The sequence below is a fragment of the Tupaia chinensis genome, unplaced genomic scaffold (genome assembly GCF_000334495.1).
Source record: "Tupaia chinensis unplaced genomic scaffold, TupChi_1.0 Scaffold000354_1, whole genome shotgun sequence".
In the NCBI taxonomy this organism is placed as follows: domain Eukaryota; kingdom Metazoa; phylum Chordata; class Mammalia; order Scandentia; family Tupaiidae; genus Tupaia; species Tupaia belangeri.
Genome location: NW_006159849.1, coordinates 6,670,518 through 6,680,158, shown reverse-complemented (window position 1 = coordinate 6,680,158; position 9,641 = coordinate 6,670,518). Strand labels below are relative to the sequence as shown.

Sequence of the window (9,641 nt, the reverse complement as noted above, 5' to 3'; positions counted from 1 at the left end):
AGAAATGGAGAATTATTTGTTGATGATAACATGTATGACTAAGCCACTATACAGTGTATTCTGGATGGGAAACTGCATTTTGTATGCTGTGATGATGTTCGGTGAATGAATGTAAAATAAAGTAATTTAAAAATAAATTTTAAAAAAGAAATATAAGCAAGAGAGAAAAGGGATGGGGCAAACAAGTGGAATGTGTTTTCTTCTTTTCCTTGCACAAATGCCTTTTTAGGAAAAATAATGGGAGTTGGCAGTACTATGGGGATTTTCAAATACTGTAAACCAAAAGGCAAAGCTATGCTGTGACAATGTAAGTTAAAAAGATTTGGAGAGTTGTCTAGCATCTTTGTACTGCTTATGACTTCTCTCTGACTTTTTCTGTGTGAAGGAGAAAAGTTTTCAGTCATCAATGTGCAGCAAAGGACCAGGTTATGCCCTCTTAAACCCCTATGGTCTCTGAGTTTAAGAAGTGACTACTCAAATATACAGAATTGGGGTGTGGAGTATAGATGAGAAAAACAGTCTAAAGCTGAGAACAATTATAAATGCACAGCTTTGAAAATATTGAAACTCACTGAATTCATACTTTAAATGGGTGAATTGAATGGCATGTAAATGATCTTAATAATGCAGTATTATTTAAAAATAAAAAGATAACATGCATATATTTTAAAGATTCAAAATAACATTTAAAAATAAGATTTTCTTCCCACATATCCTCTAACCTCTAGTTCTAATTTCCAGAGAGAAGCACTTTCAGAAGTTTGTAGTATTTTACGGGCTGGCAGGTGGCATGGTGGTTAAAGGTGCTGGACTCCCACATGACTGATGGCGGTTCAGGTCCTGGACCTGACAGCTTCCTTTCTTACTTTCTCTCTCTCTCTCTTTCTCTCTCTCTCACTCCACCCCCAGCTGGTCAAATTAAAATAAATAAATAAATGGATAAATAAAGCTAAATAAAATAATTCTTAAAGAAAATTTCTAGTATTTTATTCTTCTAGTTGTTCCCATTTAAATACTAAATAATGTAATTTTATTTCCCTTAATTGAGCTATCATTTTTAAAAGTATCTTTGATATTCTGTTCTGAAAGAGAAGAAAATTGACAAATTTTACCATTTCCTACATACTCTCCCCATTCTGCTTCTCAGTTTTTGTGAGTTTCTTCTTTTTGTAATACGTTTTACTTTCATAATTTTACAAAATATGCTCGTTTCTGTTTCCTGATTTATCCATGTTAGACACCATCTATTATCTAGAAGAAGGTAGACTGAATGTTTTATGGTCATATACTACATGGGAGAGGTCCAATTAAATCAATTACTGAGCTCTACCAACAGAAGATTGATGCCCACTCTGTTTAATTATGACACTAAGAACCCAATTAAAAGTTTCTCAAAGATGTTTCAAAACTTGGCTAAGTGATAATACAGTTATCTGAGAATAAACTGTCGTGAGTAAGAGCGCTGACTATGTTGCCTGTGTGCCAGGGAGAAAGAGGCCAACTTCTAGCCTCACCTTAAATTCTTCGTAGCATTTACTCAGCAGTTGCTATTCAACACATTTTCAAGAGAGACCACTTTTACTGATGGGAAACTGTCAAGTGCTCACTGGAAAATTGGGGCTTCCTTTGCACTCTTAAAGTCTGTGATTCTGGAGCTCTATGTTTGTAAGGAAGATGCTCTGCTGTGTCCTGATAGCACTGTACCTCCAGTCTGGTTGCCAAGGCAATGATCTTAGACCAGGTGATGAATAGAGGGTGATGGAGTCTAGTTCAGGATTGAGTATCCTGTGGAACAGAGGAGATGGAGAAGAGGGTCTTTAAAATATGTCCCACTAGTGTCAGCAAGTGGCATAGTAGTTAAGGTCCTGGACTCCCACATGGCTGACCATGGTCTGAGTCCTGAACTCAGCAGCTTGAAACTCACGCCAGGCACATATGCATGTATGCCCAAAATTCCAAGAGGAGAATGGAGGAGAAGGGACTATGGCATGGCCATCCTCTCTGGGGAATGATTTCTCACTTTCCCTCTCTCTCTCTCTGGTGAGCACGTGCTATGGCGATACATACATACAAACATACATGCCCTAGGTATTCCAGTGATAGATAATTATCTAAAAAAATGCCTAACCTCAGCAGCAATAAAGGAAAAAATGCAAGTGAAGAAGCTCTGAGGTGCTTTTGCATACTTGTTCAAGGGGCAGGAGTAGACATCAGCTGCCTATGCACCATAGACTACTAATACAACCAGGGGCTTCGCCTGCACCATCTTATTCAGTCCTCAAACCTGATGAGTAATCTTACTGTTGGAATTCACAGATGGAGCAACTGAGGCAGAGAGACTAAGCAAGGTTCTAAGCTAAAAGAACCGAGATTCTTCCTGGAAACAAATGTCTTTAATTACCAAAAGTAAAGTAATAATTCAACATCCAATGTTGATAAGGCTTTGGGAAAACAGATACAGTAGATGAATATTGGTATAATCTCTGTGGAGAACAATGAACAGCAAATGTACAATTATTAATATCTACATCCTAGCCATCCCATTTTGGGGCATATGCTCTAAAAATAAAAATGCATAACTTTAAAAACAAGTATACAGAATTATTTATTACAGTGATATTTTTTAATACTAACAGGAAATTAACCCACCAGCCAACTGATTGTTGTTATAATCTATTACTACAAAGTAGTTTTATTTGAACTCTATTATAAGATAATGTTAACGTTTGGGAAATTCATGCACTGTCCGTGAAGTTTTTGAAGACCCTCTTGTATTGATATGTCATATTTACATCATTCACACATCAGTGGAGGCTTTCATGCTCATTGGATTATTTTCTCATAGAGTTAAGAGCATAATACTGTATCGATTTAAAATTCCAAAAACGAATTCTGCACTCTCTGGCACTGAGATCTCAATTTAAAATTCTGAAAACGAATTCTCTGGCATTGGGATTCATGAGGACAAATCAATGATGCCTTTACTCTGTCCCTGAACCAATTTGTTTATAGACATACCCATAAATATGTTCAAGAAGAATTTGAGTTGAAAGTCTGTGCTTGCAGAATGGAGTATTCTCGAATGACCTTGCATGCCCCTACCCTAAGCCTTCTTCCTGCCTGGAATGTCCCTGCTATTCATATCCTACACACCTTTCAAGCTGCCCTACCCCCTTATCTCCTCCTACCAAGGAGTATTCACAGAAAGTTACGATCACTTCTTGGAATTTCTATAGCACTTACGATCTACTCTCTTGCTCTGCCAGCACTTCACAGGTACATATCTTTATCTCTCAGTGAAATGACAGACTCCATGAGGCGAAAGACCCTGGTTTTTGTAAACCGTCTATATTACAACAATGCTTAACAGAGTGCTTTGAAATACTGCACAATGTTCAAACAGTATTTGTGAAGTTGCCATCTGTTTCTTCTGACAGCGGTCTCTTTTACCCATGGTTCTTTAAGTCACAGTATTAGTGTTTCAAGCAAAGTACTGCAGACAGACAGATTTGGGATCAAATATTCTCACTCACACCTTTCTTGTGAGTTCAGGCATTTCTTAACTCCTTAGAGTCTATTTCCTTGTTTATTAAATAGAGAGAAAACATCTTGCAGGAATACAGTGAACATGGAAACAACTCTTTCCTCACATGTCAGTTTAATGATTACTTTGTCCAGGATCCCTTTCCTAACCCCTTCCTCGCCTCCATGTCTAGATGAGGAGGATCTCTCCTTTGTGTTTTCGAACACTCTCAATGAGTACCGTCCAGCAGAACCTGGTGCAATGACATTACATTGCCCTATGATCGGCGCTGAGTACAGAACTCAAACCATTGTTGGCCATGTGAGAGTCCAACACCTTAACCATTATGCCACCTGCTGGCCCTGCGTGTATATCTTTCTAATCCACGTCTTTGTGTGCATCATAGTGACCAGAAGCTACTGCCTGGACTCAAACCCTAGCTTCTCCGTGCAGTAGCTCCATGCCCTCTTGTCTATAATCCTGCTGTGGCTTTTATGATTACTCTGTAAAATGGCCCTGCCCCAGGATCTTGGGCATGCACACACATGCGCCCGGCGTGAGTTTAAGCCGCTGGGCCTGGGACATGACCCGCAGTCGACTACGTGGGAGTCCAGCGACATAGCCATTACACTGACTGCTGGTCCCGGCACTGAATATTTTTAGTTTAAATCTTAGTTACATTTAAAGAGCCACATGTGGCTAGAGACAACTGATCAGACTATGCTGCTCTAAATGATTCACATTCTATCACGTAGTACACCGTTGCTGATCTCTCGCAAGGCTGAGCTCCGTGAAGAAATTCACTTGGACTGTGGTGATCAGCATTGTACCCACAGCATCTGGTTTCAGGGCAGGTGCCCAGGAAGCTCCCAACATGGCCTCTGCCATCATCTTGCACATCGTCTTGTCTATCTTTGCATCCCACAGCTTGATGCAGCACACCCTATAGATGCTCACACCCTGGAGATGCTCAGTGATTGCCGATTGAGATACTCGATTTCTAGGTATAAAATCCAACCAATCATTTGCTACTGGAGAATTTTTTCCAAGGGAAGTTGCATCTCTCTCTCTCTCTCTCTCCCTCTCAAGGTTTTTGTCACTGGGAACATACACTTGCCAGAGAGAGAGTGAGAGGGAAAGTGAGAAATCACCCTCCATAATTCCTTCTTCTCCTGAGATTCTGGTACTCATGCAAATGTGCCCAGAATGATTTTTTTTTTTTCAAGCTGCTGAGTACAGAACTCAAACCATTGTTGGCCATGTGAGAGTCCAACACCTTAACTACTATGCCACCTGCTGGCCCTGCATGTATATCTTTCTAATCCACATCTTTGTGTTCATCATAGTGACCAGAAGCTACTGCCTGGACTCAAACCCTGGCTTCTCCGTGCAATAGCTCCATGACCTCTTGTCTATAATCCTGCTGTGACTTTTATGATTACTCTGTAAAATGGCCCTGCCTAAATGAGCAATTGTAGAGATTATATGTGATAAGGCCTACAACTTCCATTTTACAAGGAATATAGAGAACAGGAGACCACATTAAACTGCAGCACAAGGATTTAATCAGTGAAATCCTGAGTATAAGAAAACCGAGGCAGTCACCCTGTAGTCAGGGAGCAAATCTAAGGGTCAAAACCCCACTCTGAGACAGGACTAGCTTCTCCGTGCAGTAGCTCCATGCCCTCTTGTCTATAATCCTGCTGTGGCTTTTATGATTACTCTGTAAAATGGCCCTGCCTAAATGAGCAATTGTAGAGATTATATGTGATAAGGCCTACAACTTCCATTTTACAAGGAATATAGAGAACAGGAGACCACATTAAACTGCAGCACAAGGATTTAATCAGCAAAATCCTGAGTGTAAGAAAACCGAGGCAGTCACCCTGTAGTTAGGGAGCAAATCTAAGGGTCAAAACCCCACTCTGAGACAGGAGATCTGGCTGCAAGGGAGCAGGACAATATCTGGCATCATCACCCTCTATCGTAGGAGTCAGGCTTTCAGGTGAGGAGATGGGTGGACAAGTGGGTGCTGGGTAGCACTCAGTACCTGGGCCCTAACGCTGTGGCAAAAGCACCATTGCAGCTGCCTTCAACTTTGCATAAACTTGAAAGTAGGCAGAGTTTTAGCAAAGAAGGCCCCCACGCTTCCAATTCTGCCTGTAGGATGTTGGCATGCCAGGTCCCAGAGATGTGCCATTGCATGGTCTCCTTGCTCCATGAGTAGCATCTGCAACAAAACCTCAGCCTCTTACTCATATCAAAATGAGAGTGTGAAAGTTAAGCTTGGTATGTGGGGATAAAGAAATAGCTGCAAAAAATGACCTGTTTCTGCTGCTCTAAAGAGCTCACCGGAGGCTTCTAAACTGACAGACAATCCTGAAGTCAACCTTCATCTTCTCATGTACCATTCTTAGGCTTTTCCACTTTGTTCTCCACTTCAGCTCCAAGGTGGCCATCCTGAACTGTGATTTATGCGTTGCACAATTCTGCTTTAGAAGAATTTTTAAACAACTTTCAATTTATAAAATGAAACGAACACAGCATAAAGAACTACAAAAACAGCACCACATAAACAAAGCCCCAACTCTCTACTTCTGTTTAACTATTCTGCCACAACCCTGGTCCAAGGGACCATCAACCTCTTCATTAGATGGCCAAAGGCACCTTTTTATTAGTCTCCTTGTTTAGCTCTTGCTAAAGTTCATTTGCCATACACTGTCTAGTAACACCCTTAAAGCAGGGGACAGCTGATCTTGCCACACTACTGCTTCAAATTGTCCAAAGGCTTGCCACCATCATAGGATAAAAACTGCACTTTTGACTGTGCTTTTCAAGACCCTTCCTGATCTGGCCACAGAACATACATCTTTGGTTTCATTGTAGACCACGCTATTCCTTACTGTCCACAGTTTCAGCCATATTGGTCCTATTCTTTATGTTTCACGAACATGGTGAACTATTTTATGATCAGAACATTTAAACTTGCTGTTCCATGTTCTAGGAAAGATCTTACCTATGGTCTTCCACGATTGTCTTCTTCTCTTCACTTTGGCTCCTATATCATCTCCTCAAAGAGAGCTTGTGTTGAAAATTTTACATGGGTCTAGCCCCATGGCCTGGTGTTTCAGGGAGCCAGATCTCACATGGACAACCATGTGGTTCAGATCCCAAACCTGGGCAGCTTGAGGAACATACTGGGCAAGTATACACACCATCCCCAAATCCTGAGAGGATGGGAACATGGAGGAACAGAGGCTGCCACATGACCATGCCCCATCAGGGGGTACTTTCACCCTTTCCTTTCGGAACAGAGGCTGCCACATGACCATGCCCCATTAGGGGGTACTTTCACCCTTTCCTTTGCTCTCTGGCAAATACATGTGTCCTCTGGAAAATTAAAGAGAGACAGAGAGAGGGCCAACCAGGTGGCATGGTGGTTAAGGCATTTGGATTCCATGTGGCTGACTGTATGGTTTGAGACCCCAGAGGTGGCAACTTGAAAAACACACTGGGCATGTGTACATGCATGGCCAAAATCCCAAGAGGAGAATGGAAGAAAAGGAATTACGGTGTGGCCATTCCTCCATGGGGTGCTTTCTCTCTCCCTCTCTCTCTATTTCTCTCCGGTGAACACATATACCCTACAGACAATTTTAAAAAGGAAAAGAAAGAAAAAATTACAGTAATGCCTTTTTTACTAACACACACATACCAATTTAATTCAATGTATTAATACAGTTGAGGCTTAGAACATCACATAAGCCCTCAATGTTGTTAGCTTTCCCCCCATAATACCACTTATCATCTACGTTTACATCTTGTATTTATGGCTATACTTTTTCAATGGTCGGCCTACCCCTCCTCATTAGCGTACAGGGCGGGGACCTTCACTGTTTTGTACATTTATTCATCTCTAGCACCTAGAATAAAAGCTTGACACTTGGTAGGTTCTTGATAACCCACTTACTAAAGAAAACACGGGGTCAGCCAAAGATGACTGCACTCAGGTGCAGGGTACAGGTAGCCACGGCATGACTGTGGAAGATCTGGCTGAGGCACTGGCTACAGGGAGAAGAGCATAAGACTCTAGACAAAAAACTATGACCCACGTGAAACTATCCAGGAAACCTTAACAATTCTCAATACAGCCAGAAAAACTAGCCAACTTCCAGAAGTCGAAAGGAATGTACGGGAACATAGATCAGCATAAGCATGGACTGCTGCTTTCTGTGGCCTACTACCCAACAGCCTTTGCCCATGCGTCTTGAATGTGACAAGAGCTCCTACAGCTGCTGGCTTGCCAAGAGCACTGATCCCACTTTTTACAACATATGCATCTTTTTTTGGGGGGAGGTTTTTGCTATAGGACATGTGCGCTTGCCAGAAAGGCAGAGAGAGACAGAAAACATCCCCCGGGGGATGGCCATGCCACAATCCATTCTCCTCCATTCTCCTCTTGGGATCTTGGGCACACACGCACACACGCCCGGCGTGAGTTTAAGCCACTGGGTCTGGGACTCGAACCATGGTCGACTACGTGGGAGTCCAGCAACATAGCCATTACATTAACTGCTGGTCCTAGCACATGCATCTTATAAAGGTTTTATAAATTTTCTCCTCAGTACAGGTGATCTGAATTATAAAACCTATACCATAACGTGGAATGGATTGGTTGGTCTTGTTTTTGGTGGTCTCTACCCTATTTTCTTGGCTATGCCTGTGAATGGTGGCCTAGCAGCAAGGTATGAACCAACCTTGCTGCCAGAAAAGGGAAACATCCTAACTTACTGGATAAGAATTTCTAAGCCAATCTTTAGAAAGATGTTCTTTCCCATTTTGCTCCAGATTGCATTTGCATCATACTGAGGGTCTAGACAATATTAACTACTTAGAAAAGCCTTTCATTTACCTGAACCTTCAATGATTTTAAGCAAATGTGTACATAAATAAAATGGTAAAGTTAAAGAAAGAATAAATTAAATATAGAACAAATACATATGGCAGGAAAAAAGGACTAGAAGATAATGAAGCCCCTAGTAACTCCGAATAGTGGACATCTTCAGAGATTTTTGCTTTCTTCTAGGTTTTAATATATTCCAAATGTCTACAATGACTATGTGCTCTTTTTAATCACAAAAATAGAGTATAGGGGCTGGCCCTGCAGCATTGGGTTCAGCACTATACACTGGGAACTGGATCCCACATAGCTCACTGTGGTTCAAAACCCGATCTAAGTGGCTTGAAAAACATGCTGGGTGCATGTGTGTGTGGGCCCCAAATCCTGAGAGGATGAAGAAATGGAGGAAAAATGATTGTGACAAGACCACACCCCACTGGGGGTTGCTTTCTCTCTCTCTGGTGAGTGTTTGTTTCCTCAGAGATTTTGTGTGTGTATGGGGGGGGTGTTTAAAAATAATTTAACTTTTATGAAAAGATTTATGTTGACCTGCCCATATGAAATGTCAGTTGGTATCTTTTGCAGGCGTGCTGCAGATTTTGATCTCAGACTCCGTACCACATCTGTAACCACATCTTATATCAGAAGTCATGAAATATTCAGGAAGAACCGTCAGCATTGTGTCTCTTGGTGTATGAACACAAATGCAGGCCCTAGGGAAAGCCCCCGAGAGGTCTGACAAGAATGATTCCATCAGCGGCCACGTGCCATGTGACCAGCCACCCGCCTCTTTATCTCAAGCTCCTTGAGTCAGGAGTACTGTTTGGCTTCAGAGTTTGACACTGTGGAGGTCAGCCAAGGTCAAGGCTCCAGTAAGAATGACTCATACCCTGCTCTGTGCTCTCCACCGGGCACAGGCCTGAGTGTGATGAATGCAGTGATTTTCCAGGCTCAGCTCCCAGGAGGTGAGCTTCATTCCCTGAAACACTGGTCCATGAAAGCAAACCCAAAGCTGCCACCAACGGGTGTTTAGCACTTTAAAAAAAAGAGGAAGCAGCAGCTTCTACTGTCTAGTCCTATCTAGTGTGGTTCTGATTCAAAGTTGACTGCCCAGCGCAAACACCGTCTTTTCAAGCTTTTGCAAAGGGTGGCAATGATCATGATTTTTTTTAACAAAATTATAATTATGAAAAAATTGCAAACATACTTTGCTTTGGA

At 41.8% G+C, this 9,641-nt stretch overlaps 1 pseudogene; it reads left to right on the top strand.

Annotated features, from left to right (window-relative positions):
- The first annotated feature begins 7,519 nt into the window (after positions 1–7,519).
- On the top strand, positions 7,520–8,476 carry LOC102480568 (transmembrane protein 126A pseudogene; annotated as a pseudogene).
- Positions 8,477–9,641: the final 1,165 nt, after the last annotated feature.